The sequence below is a fragment of the Budorcas taxicolor genome, chromosome 9 (assembly GCF_023091745.1).
Source record: "Budorcas taxicolor isolate Tak-1 chromosome 9, Takin1.1, whole genome shotgun sequence".
NCBI classification, from domain to species: Eukaryota; Metazoa; Chordata; class Mammalia; order Artiodactyla; family Bovidae; genus Budorcas; species Budorcas taxicolor.
In genome coordinates, this window is record NC_068918.1 from 89006961 (window position 1) to 89019999 (window position 13039).

Consider the following 13039-nt stretch of genomic DNA (forward strand, 5'->3'; position numbering starts at 1 on the left):
ACTCCATGGGGTCATGAAGAGTCGGGTACAACTGAGCGGCTAAGCAACAGTCCCTGCCCACACGACCGCTCTCTACGGCTGTGTCTCCACTGCTGCTCTGCCACGTGTATGTGCGTACGTGTGTGTGTTAGCTGCTCAGTCATATCTGATTCTTTGCGACCCTGGGGATTGTAGCTCACCAGATTCCACTGTCCATGAAATTCTCCAGGCAAAAATGCTGGAGTGAGTTGCCCTTTCCTTCTCCAGGGAATTATCCCGACTCAGGGATCGAACCCACATCTCCTGCATTGCAGGCAGATGCTTTACAATCTGAGCTACTAAGGAAGCCCTAACCATACGTATACATATGGCTAACTCATGCTGATATATGTCAGAAACCAACACAAGATTGTCAAGCAATTATCCTCCAATTAAAAATAAACAGACGTTTATAAAATGAATAAGCAAATGAAACATCGGGATGGCTTGTGATGATGGCCACTCCTCTGCCCTTGCCTTCTCCTGTCTTGCTCTCCCCTTCTTCTGCCCCCACTTCCCGCTTACCCACTCCTCCTCTGCTGCCATTCTACCCATGCTTTCTCACAGCAGGGAACTCCAGCAGGCCTGTCACCGCTCATTCACAACCGAAGAGAAGCAGTGGGCCCCTTGCTTGGTTTCAGACCAGTGTCCAACTAAGAAAAGCCCACTGTACAACTAAGAACCAACCGAAACGATACATCCATTGCTTGGAGGTTGTAAGAAGTTGGTAGTTAGCTGGAACGGAACCACTGTGTTTTATCCCATGGCTTTTAAACAGCCTCAGTTCAGTTCAGTTCAATTCAGTCGCTCAGTCGTGTCCGACTCTTTGCGACCCCATGAATTGCAGCACGCCAGGCCTTCCAGTCCATCACCAACTCCCGGAGATCACTCAGACTCATCTCCATCGAGTCGGTGATGCCATCCAGCCATCTCATCCTCTGTCGTCCCCTTCTCCTCCTGCCCCCAATCCCTCCCAGCATCACAGTCTTTTCCAATGAGTCAGCTCTTCGCATGAGGTGGCCAAAGTACTGGAGCGTCAGCTTTAGCATCATTCCTTCCAAAGAAATCCCAGGGCTGATCTCCTTCAGAATGGACTGGTTGGATCTCCTTGCAGTCCAAGGGACTCTCAAGAGTCTTCTCCAACACCACAGTTCCAAAGCATCAATTCTTCGGCACTCAGCCTTCTTCACAGTCCAACTCTCACATCCATACATGACTACTGGAAAAACCATAGCCTTGACTAGACGGACCTTTGTTGGCAGAGTAATGTCTCTGCTTTTCAATATGCTCTCTAGGTTGGTCATAACTTTTCTTCCAAGGACAACAAAGAAAATGCTTACCTGGAATCAGTGAAAAGCCAGAGTGGTCGTGTTTTGAACTACTGACCACTTTAAATTCAAGAAAAAAAAGTCTTGAGAAGACAAATAGAAGAATCTCTCCCAGGTGAAGTAGCAATAGGTGTTTCCTTATGGAGTCACACAGCTACCACAGAGCTGTAAGAAATGACTCTTGATGGGAGAAACATAATCAGGGGCCACTTATTCGTCAATACTGCAAGTTTCTCCCTGTGTCAAGGAAACGCCCTATTGCCATGTAATACAATGTAGCTCCTCACCTGGGCTCATTCAGTAAATCGGGCCTTTTAAGTCCCTTGGGCACAGGCCTGAGCCTGAGTGACTTCACAGACAGAAGGAAATAGTCAGCCTCTTTAACAGCAAGGAAGGAACGAGAGCTGACAGGCATTCATATTTATTTTTTTAAACAACGGGTGCAGAGATAAAGTTTCACACCTTGCTATAAATTCTTTAAGTTTCCAGCCTCAGGTTTAAAATTTGAGATATAAATACAACACATTCTTACTTATGTCAGCTCCTGTTTCATAATCTGGATATCTTATGTCACAGGCAACAATTCTTTTACTGAGAATAAATAAAACATGAAACTGCTATCCTCTTGCACACCTGTACACCAAGCAGATGCCTCCTTGAGTTGCTCTGCAGACCTGGCTGTTAAGAAGGCATGTGTGTCAGTTCTAATGAGATGCATGAACCTAGAGCCTATTATACGCAGTAAAGTGAGTCAGAAAGAGCAAAGTGAATATTGTATATCAATATATCCCTATGAAATCGAGAAAGATGGTGTTGATGAACCTATGTGCAGCGTAGCAACGGAGCCACAAACAGAGTGAACAGGTAGGAGGAGATGGGAGATGGGAGGAAGGTTCAAGAGGGAGGAAACGTGTGTATGTATGGCTGATTCATGTTGATGTGCAGCAGAACCAAGAGAATATTGTAAAGCAATTATAGCCCAATTAAAAATAAATTTTTTAAAAAGGCATTAAGAGCTTGAGTGAATTGGGACAAACGCCTAGACTCTGTCATTTGACTGTAGGAAAGGATAAAAGGTATTCATTCTTTCTGTTTCAGCAGTTGGTCCTAACTGATTCCTTAGTGAGAGGCTTTATTTTCTTGGGCTTCAAAATCAATGCAGATGGTGAATGCAGGCATGAAATTAAAAGACACTTGCTCCTTGGAAGAAAAACTATGACAAACCTAGACTGCATATTAAAAAGCAAGACACTATTTTGCTGACAAAAGTCAGTTTAGTCAAAGCTATGGTTTTTCCAGTGGTCATGTATGGATGTGAGAGGTGGACCATAAAGAAAGCTGAGTGCTGAAGAATTGATGCTTTTGAACTGTGGTGTTGGAGAAGGCTCTTGAGAGTCCCTTGGACTGCAAGGAGATCCAACCAGTCCATCCTAAAGGTAATCAACACTAAATATTCATTGGAAGGATGGATGCTGAAGCTGAAACTCCAATACTATGGCCATATGATGCAAAGAACTAACTCACTGGAAAAGACCCTGAGGCTGGGAAAGATTGAAAGCGAGAAGAGAAGGGGACAACAGAGGATGAGATGGTTGGATGGCATCACCGACTCAATGGACATGAGTTTGAGTCAACTCAGGGAGCTGGTGATGGACAGGGAAGCCTGGTGTGCTGCTGTCCATGCGGTCGCAAAGAGTCGGACATGACTGAGTGACTGAACTGAACGGAACATCTCTTTCATTTCCGTTTTCTTCCAACTAAAGGAAATATAATGGATTGAATAGTATCTACTTAAAATGCATGCCCATAAGGAACTTTAAAATTTGAACTTATTTCAAAAGAGGGGGTTTGTAGATGTAATTGCATAAGGATCTCAGAGGAAATCATCCCGCATTTAGGGCCCACCCGACAAAAGTCCATCTAGTCAAAGCTGTGTTTTTTCCAGCACTTGTGTTTGGATGAGAGAGTTGGATCATAAAGAAGGCTGAGCACCAAAAAATTGATGCTTTGGACTGTGGTTTTGGAGAAGGCTCTTGAGAGTCCCTGGGACAGCAAGGTGATCAAACAAGTCAATTCTATAGGAAATCAATCCTGAATATTCATTGGAAGGACTGATGCTGAAATTGAAGCTCCAGTATTTTGGTCATCTGATGGGAACTGCCAACTCATTGGAAAAGTCCCTGATGCCGGGAAAGATTTAGGGCAGGAGAAGAGGGTGTCAGAGGATGAGATGGTTGGCTGGCATCACTGACTCAGTGGAGATGAATTTGATCAAACTCCAGGAGACAGTGAAGGACAGGGAAGGCTGGCCTGCTGGCATTCCATGAGGTAGCAGAGTCAGACACAACTGAGCAAATAACAACAATTCTTTCGACACTTAGTTGGAGGAGATTTAAGATCTTTAAGAGGGAGAGGTGAGGAGAACTGTTGGTAGCAGCCCCATCACGAGCCTTCTCATCTTTGCTTCACTTTGATTAGGTAAGAGGCACCGTGGTCTACCCAGGATCACTGAGTTTATACCCCTTATCCCAGGGTGACTAATAATAGCTCTCCTTGAACTTTCAAAGTCTCCTAGTCTGAAGGATAAATCATACGGTCATCCTGCTTGTGGTTGCCTATTTATGACACACAGTAGGTGCTCAAAAGTAAATTCTGTAGTACTTAATAAAATAATTACAACAGCAAGCATATCTACCATTCTGTGAATTATCTATATGCTAGGCATTGTGCTTAGCATGTTCTCATTGTACTCTGTACAATGCCATGGTGAGATGGGAACCATGAATAACCTCATTTTAGAGATGAGATAACTAAAGGAGAAAGGCATGAAGTTGTTGCCAAAGGTTATACCTAAGTACTAAGTGGCTGAGCTAGAATAATCATTTGGTGTAGTACTCACTGCTTACCAATCCCTGTTATCAACACATTTAACCTCACCCAACACTTTCACCAACTCTGTCTCAAGTATCATGTTCAGTATTTTCAAAAAGCCACTTAGAGTTCAGGAAGACAATGAATTAGCCAGGATTACACAGACATTTCTAAGCAGGTGGGCTTCTATCCAGGTTAAGACGTGCATAAAAACCATCTGCGGGGCCAAGGTACCAACAGCTTTTCCTAGTGCGTCTTGGACCTGCAGAACCACAATCTGGGGGGCAGGGAGGAGCCCAACAAGCTGCTGCGCTAGGAGCGATCCTCCCCGGACTCTCTATGTGCAGTCAGGTCAGGAATCTCCGCCAAAGGCCAGAGCCAGACTGCAGCCTCTCAATCTCAACGTTGCTTCCCCGCTTGAGACTTTCCGTTCTGGGTGTACAGGCACCCTGTACTGAAGACTTGCACCCTCCTTCACCTCTGCTCCAGTTGGCCACCTGGTGCCTCAGACATTCAAGAGGCAAGACAAGGATGCTTCGACCTAGCCTAAGACAGACTCTAGAACATTGCAAAACACTTTGTAGGAAACTCGGGCTTTCCGATGAAAATGCTTTTTAAAAAGTATGCACAAGAAGAAAACAGCAAATGGATAAATATCCACAGATCAGAGGGCAATTATATATGTGGACACTACATTTGTATACATACATATATCTGTATACACACGTGTGAATAAATTTGCACATCAGGGGCTTCCCTGATAGCTGAGTTGGTAAAGAATCCGCCTGCAATGCAGGAGACCCCAGTTCAATTCCTGGGTCAGGAAGATCTGCTGGAGAAGGGATAGGCTGCCCCCTCCCTATTCTTGGGCTTCCCTTAAGGCTCAGCTGGGAAAGAATCTGCCTGCAATCGGGGAGACCTGGGTTCTATCCCTGGGTTTGGACGATCCCCTGTAGAAGGCCACCCACTCCAGTATTCTAGCCTGGAGAATTCCATGAACTGTATAGTCCATTGGGTCACAAAGAGTCAGACATGACTGAGTGACTTGCACTTCACTTCACTTCATGAATGTACATGTACTCACACAAACTGACATGTTTGCTTTTAAACTGGAAAATATTATGGAGAATTTGCTACTTCTTAATCATTTGCTAAAAGTTCAAAGGCTACAAAAAGAATATAAAAATCATGGAAGAGATTAAAGAGGGCAATATGTATGATTCTATAACTAAATACAAGTGTGAAATGTAACATTCATTCAACAAATATTTTGTGATCATGCTATTTAGCAGGTTGTGCACTATTCTTTATAAAGTAGAGTCTAAAACAGTCATTAAAACAAACTAACAATTTCCCTCCCATATCAATGTGTTATTTTTGTTTCCCGGAAACTGGAGACATGATTCTAAGATTTCACATAGAAAAATAAATGTGCAAGAATATCTGGAAGCGTTCTGTAAAGAGGAGCAATGATAGGTGTGGCCACGGGAGGCATTAAATGTCACATAATATCTCTATTTTCAACCATATGACACAGGAACGTGACTAAAGGCTTACTTAACGCACCACAATAAGAAGTCCAGAAACATAATCAATGTTTTGGAAATCTGACATAATAAGGCCATTGTCGGGTTATTAACGGGCCTAATTTCAATACTGCTGTGTATCAGGGGATGGGGAGGCCCGAGGAAAGGGAGAGACATGGGGGAACACCCAGTTTATGGAGCTGTCAAAACACACACATTTATCAAGCATTTGCCATCTTACACGGGTGTGGCTGGTAGCACCCCCAAAAAATCACTGGAGTAGCATCAAAGATCACTTATCATAGTTGACCCTAAAAATACAATAATAATGACAAAAACTGAAATATTAAGAGGATTATCAGACTGTGAAACAGAGACCCAGTGTGAGCAAATGGTGTTAGAACAATAGTCCTGACGGGCTTGCTTGAGGCAGCACTGCCACAAAGCTTCAATATGTAAAAAACACAGTATCTGTGACGTGCAATAAAATGCAGCACAATAAAATGAGGTTTGCTTGGAGCTATATAAAACACATTTTAAATTCAAGCTTTGAAAACTTGAAGTTTTCTTGCTTCTATCCTTGTTTATTCTAGCCTATTTGTTTCATATCCCAGAAGCAACTTCTTTTTTTCTTTAGCTGTTTTTTTTTTTCCAGATTTCTGGTTTATTCTTCCACTGTATAACTTTAAAAATAAAAACATAATCTGAAATGTATATGTGTGTTCATGTTTTAAGCCTCTTTCTTAGATAACAGCATATTTCATACAATATCAGCAAATTCTTTTTTCAGCTAATAATGCACCCTAGATCAACGTGCAGAGACGGAAATGGCAACCCACTCCAGTGTTCTTGCCTGGAGAATCCCAGGGACGGGGGAGCCCGGTGTGCTGCCGTCGATGGGGTCACAGAGAGTTGGACACGACTGAAGTGACTCAGCCGCAGCAGCAGCAGAAGATCAACATGAATCAGCCATAGGAATACATAGGTATACATGTTTATATTTTGCAGAAACCAACAAAATTCTGTAAAGAAATTATCCTTCAATTAAAAGATAAATAAAATAAAAAAATAATAATTCACCCTAGAATCCATTCTGTAGCTGTATATTCAGATTTTCATTATTCTTTTTCATCTAATGTGTGGATAATTCATAGTTTGTTCAATCAATACTGTACTTTTCCCAAAATTTTTAAATTAAAAAAATTAAAAACAGCACATCTATGAATAGCTTTGCATATGTATCTTTAGATATTTTTCTTCCAGTACATCAGTACCAGTGCTGCCTCACAGACAGGGCCTGGGAAAATCAACACTTTCACAGCAATGAGTCCACCTAACACCCAAACCTTGGTTTCTAAATATCTGTTCTCACTAAAACGAACTTGATGAGAAACAGATGTTCTCAGTAAGTTCAAGACAGAAAGAACACTGAGTAGCCGGAACAATGTGTCCGTCTTGTGTGTGTTAGCACCTCATCAAAATCAACTTCCTGCCCTTCCGGGCAGCTAGCTGACTACATCTCCCACCTTGCTTTGTAGTCATGGCTCTCCTTGGCAGGCATTTCTGTCAGTGGAGTATAAACAGATGTGATACAATAAAACATCTGATCAGTGGGTGGGTAGGTAAAATACGAACATACAGAAAAACTTGAGCAGGATATTCACGAACAAAGACGGTGCAAGTGAGGCTGGGCAGCATGCCCACACTACAGCATCAGGCTTCGGGAGTGACAATGAGCCTTCTACTCTGCACAGCTAAAGATTAAAAATGATATCATACGTTAAAGTTAAAATTAGTAGGTTGAAAAGGAAATTTTTGTTTTATTTTTTAATTAGTTTATTTATTTTAATCACTAATTACTTTACAATATTGTGGGAGCTAATTACTTTACAATATTGTGGTGGTTTTTGCCATACATCGACATGAATCAGCTGTAAACTTACAGAATGCTACGTCAGGGAATAGATTTTTATCATATTTATTTGCTGACTAATTGCTGAATCCATTGTCTTTTAAACATTTTTATGTTCTTTTTAATATTTTTATTGTTTTTAGTTATCTCTGTAACTATCAGCCTCAATCTTCATGTTTCCAATGTTAGAAATCAATTATTCTTCCTCTCCACTTATCACCTCCATACTCCTTATACGTGTTTTTAATCTTCATATTGCCTAAAAGTTAGCTAACATTTTGAATTTACTTTCAGAAAATCTTCGGCCCATCAACATTATACATACAGTGTGGCACCAATAACATTTATCATTTAAAATCATCATCACTAATAACGAAATACCGTAGTTTCAAACCTTAAAGTATCATACTTTTTAATAAGTATGATAGTGTGATTTGAATGGCTACTATCACAATATCCCAATCTTTGAGAAAGGTAGGGCATTAATTAGCACACTCAGTTCTGAGGCATCAGCAGAATCCCTTATCTACAAGTTTCTTTTAACATCGTGCCAAGTAGCTGGGCTTTAAACTGATTTTCCCTGTAACTTTGTAACAACTCAGTGAAATCAGCATTAGAGATGGGAAATCCAAAGCTCAAAGAGTTGCAAAATTTACCCAAATAAAAATAACTGGATTTGAAACCAAGTTTATCTTATTCTAAAACCACTACTTTTGACTATTCTCTTTCTCTTACCAAAGAATGAGTGATCAGCTATGATTAATGCATCCAAACCTTGCTTCATTCTATAATTAAAACAGTTATAAAGATGGAATTTGGATGCATTTAATATGAATTCTCAAATTGTTCTACATCATCTCAGAAGGTTGCTTAATCTAATGGTCCAGATTTTTGAAACTCTGAGAAATTATGACAAAATGTATCGGACGCAAACAAGGGATTTTGGCCTTGGAGATGAGCTAAAGAGATGGAGAAACCCACAAACTGCTGGAAGATATAATTCGAATGGACCTTTATAGTAAAGGTGATGTGTCTCCCCAGTTAAAAATCACTGCACATAAGGAAGATATTTTTGACAAGAATGTATTTTTTTATAATAGAATATAGTCATAAAAAGGATTATAAAATGCTGTGGTTTCCCTACGTGATACTTTAGGTGAAAAGTGAAAGTGTTAGACACAATCCTGTCTGACTCTTTGTGACTCCATGGACCATCGTCTGCCAGGCTCCTTGTCCATGGAATTCTCCAGGCAAGAATATTGGAGTGGGTAGCCATTCCCTTCTCCAGGGGATCTTCAAGATCCAGGGATCGAACCCAAGTCTCCTGTACTGCAGGCAGATTCTTTACATCTGAGCTACCAATGCTATCTGTTTAGAAAAATTTAGAAATGCAAGTACTACAGATTCAAGCAGACTTGATGATAATAAAAGGTTTAATTTAAGGATTATTTTTCTAAAATTCCCATTATTAGCATCATTCTTTTCTGTTTCATATGGTTCATTCCAGGAAACCTCTATTCAACTGAAAAGCATTAACTGGGAGGGATAAATTAAGAGCAAATTACTACATATTTGGTTATCATAAACAGAAATACTGTGAAAAAGTGGAACATGGGAAAATTAGTGATCATAAAAATGAAAGAGAAATGGTTGATGCAGAATACGTAGCTGAGATGGGGAAACTTATGCTGATCATTTCAGAGGCAAGCGACCTCAGAGAAGCCAGAGTCCCAGTAGCAGGTGGAATCTAGGAGCTTAGGGTGAGTCCAGCACGCCATGACTCAGAATTACCCCACCACACAACCCAGGCCAAATATTTCAGCTTCTGTCAGAGTCCTGAACTGTGCGCAGGTCTCCTTCCCTTCTCTGCCTGGGGGTGGGCTCCACTCCAAACCAGGTAGCCCAGAACCACTGTGCTCTCCACATCCTGCCCTCACCCTACTGGTACATTCAGCCAACAGGGAAAAGGCTACCACTGTGCCACACTAAAGAAAAAAGACCGTGAAAGTTGCTCAGTCATGTCCAACTCTTTGCGACCCCATGGACTGTACAGCCCATGGAATTCTCCAGGCCAAAAACTGGTAGTCATTCCCTTCTCCAGGGGATCTTGCCAACCCAGGGATTGAACCCAGGTCTCCTGCTTTACAGGCAGATTCTTTACAGACCAAGCCACCAGGGAATCCAGGTAGGCAGAATTCTAAGACGGCTCTCAGTATTCTTACTCCCTGGTCCACACACACTAGTTTTAATCAACCCTTCTCTATCAGTGTGAACAGGACCTGTGAATATAATAGATATACATAATACTATATATATAGATATCATGCTGCTGCTACTGCTGCTGCTGCTGCTAAGTCGCTTCAGTCGTATCCGACTCTGTGCAACCCCATAGACTGCAGCCCACCAGGCTCCCCTATCCCTGGGATTCTCTAGGCAAGAACACTGGAGTGGGTTGCCATTTCCTTCTCCAATGCATGAAAGTGAAAAGTCAAAGTGAAGTCGCTCAGTCGTGTCCGACTCTTAGCGACCCCATGGACTGCAGCCTACCAGGCTCCTCCATCCATGGGATTTTCCAGGCAAGAGTACTGGAGTGGGGTGCCATTGCCTTCTCCAATATATATATCATATATAATATAATAGACAACACTCCCATGATTAGTATGTCATATGGAAAAGGAATGCAATTAAATTACTGTAGATGTAATTAAAATCCCTAATCAGTTGACCTGTCAAGCAAAGGGGAGATCAATTCCAGGTGGGCCTGACCTACAAATAAAGATCTATAGGTGAGCTCTGTGAAGAGAGTCTGCAGATCAGAGGCTAGGATTGAGAGGGTGGGAGGCTCTTGCTGGGCTTGAAGAAGCAATCACCACAGTTTTAACAGCCATGAAGAAATGAATTGTTCCATCAAACAGGTGGGCTTGAAAGAGGATCCAAGCCTCACAGGAGGCCCCACTGCCCCTTGATCATAGCTTTGTGGGATCCTAATCAGAGGCCTCAGCTGAGTCATCCCGGACTAGTGGGACCCATGAGCAAACCACATCCTTATACCATGATGCCGTTTACACACATCTGACGTGTTCACCATCCCTGGGATCCTTGCCATTGCCTGTGCCTGTACACTTCGGCTATGGTATCAGCTACTTCAGAGGAGAGCAGAAGCCCACTGAGGATAAAGGAACAACACTTTGTTGCTGTTGTTTTTAACTTTCAGTACAGGCTCTTGAAGCTCATTTCCACAGCATTGTTGTGAAATCCAACATTTTTTTTTTTTTTCATTTTCAAGGCCATGTTAGATGGGATAAAGGGGTTTGCTGCCCACAAAAGTGAGTGAAGTGAAGTCGCTCAGTCATGTCTGACTCTTTTTGCGACCCCGTGGACTGCAGCCTGCCAGGCTCCTCCATCCATGGGATTTTCCAGGCAAGAGTACTGGAGTGGGTTTCCACTTCCTTCTCCAAGGGATCTTCCAAACCCAGGGATCGAACCCTGGTCTCCCGCAGTGCAGGCAGACTCTTAACCATGAGCCACCAGCGAAGCCCCCAAGGTTTATCTCAAATGAAGGTATAGGATGTAGCAAATGGAAGCTCCTGCCCAGGGACCTGGGGCTGCTAGAGCAGCTGTAACGAAGCGGCACAGACTGGGTGTTTCCAATGCAAGCTATGTGTCAGCTCAGGACTCTGGAGGCCAAATGCATAATCAACATGCAGGCAGGAGTGGCTCCTACTGAAGGCTAGGAGGGAAACCTTGTTGGCCGCATCTCTCCTTGGCTTGCAGATGGCTTTCTCCTCGCTCTGTCTTCCCATCAGCTTCCTTCTGCGTCTGCTGCTGTGCTCAGTAGCCCCCATTTTATAAGATAACAGGCCACACTGAGTTAGGGCCTGTCCTCATGACCCTTTCCAATACGACGGCCTCTGTAAAGACCCTGTCACTAAACAAGGCCACCTGCTCACGGACTGGTGATTATACTTTCAACAGATTTTCTTTGGGGCACTCAATTCAGCCCTAAACACATCACCTGAAACATGTGTCTTTCAGAGGAAGAACCTAAGACTCTTTTATTTTGTCCTCAAATCCATTTTCTCTCACTAAGTACGTAAGAATCGTGCATGGTGAGAAGTTGCCTTATGTCTAAACAAGCCTGGATCATATCAAATAAAGTTGCTAGCTTGCTTGAACACAGCATGTCATATTACTAAATAAGGCTTCATTGAATAGGACTATTAAACAGATGGGCCCATCAGTTTTTCCAGTGTTGACTGGCTTCTTATTGAGTTAATCATTTTGTAGAAATAAATCCAACATAAGTATCAGATTTTTCTCCTTGTGAATATAACTTAAATCCTTGATTTAAAACATTATACCATATTCCTATTTTAAGTTTGATTTTTCAAATAATACTTTTATATCCTACCATGTTGAGTTGAACACATGCTTAAAGCCTCATATTTATTTTTCAATTGAGTCACTAACATTATGACAATATTAATGCCATAGGTTTTCCGATCAAAGCAGATCTCATATTTTCAAAATGAAAAACTCAATACTTAAAACAAAAAGTATTATACTTAGAGGATTAAAAGCAATTTCCTCCTTGCTAATTGCCTCAATTTTTTTTCAACTATGCCCTAACAGAAGAAAAGTGGTGATGGAAACCTCTGACAAAGAAATAACAGAATGCAGAACTGTAAGTTTCCCAGAAAAGACATTAACTCTTTTAGGAATATCACAATAGGGACTGGGACAAATCTAAATAGGAATATAAGAGGAATCTAGGCAGTGGGACCAGTTACATACTCGTTTGCAAAGCTGCTGGTGAAGATAACCTTGACAGAATTCAATATTAAATACACTTTTCTAAATTCAGAGATGTTAGAAGTGAAATGAATCTTCAATGCAAGAGAAGGGGGTTCAATTCCTGGGTTAGGAAGATGACCTGGAGATAGAAATGCCAACCCACTCCAGTATTCTTGCCTGTGAAATCCCATGGACAGTGCAGCCTGGCGGGCAACAGTTCACGAGGTCTCAAAAGAGTCAGACAGGACCGAGAGACGAACACTTTCCCTTTTCTTTCACTTCCAGACACACAAAACATGAATCTGAGACTCCAGAGATGGAAAAAACATTATGTTATGAACTGAGCCAAGAGAATCATGGTGACCGCAGAAACCTGAAACGCAGTTAAGGCATACAAAAGGATCATACTCATGCTTGACAGGCCCTCGTCCTAACCAGTGTGCCAGCATCTTCTGTCTGCCATGCCCAGCGCCACTCAGCAAACGTGTCTTACCCGCTGGTATCTGTTACTGACACCTACAAACCATCTCTGATGGTCCAGATGCAGACAGAAAGCATCACACGAGGGGAGGTGAAGAGGGCACAGCAGG

At 42.1% G+C, this 13039-nt stretch overlaps 1 protein-coding gene across 2 annotated transcripts in view; it reads right to left on the minus strand.

Moving 5' to 3' along the window:
• The window catches only part of PRKN (parkin RBR E3 ubiquitin protein ligase), a 1201361-nt gene that overhangs the window by 832773 nt on the left and 355549 nt on the right, over positions 1-13039 (minus strand). The window lies entirely within an intron of this gene.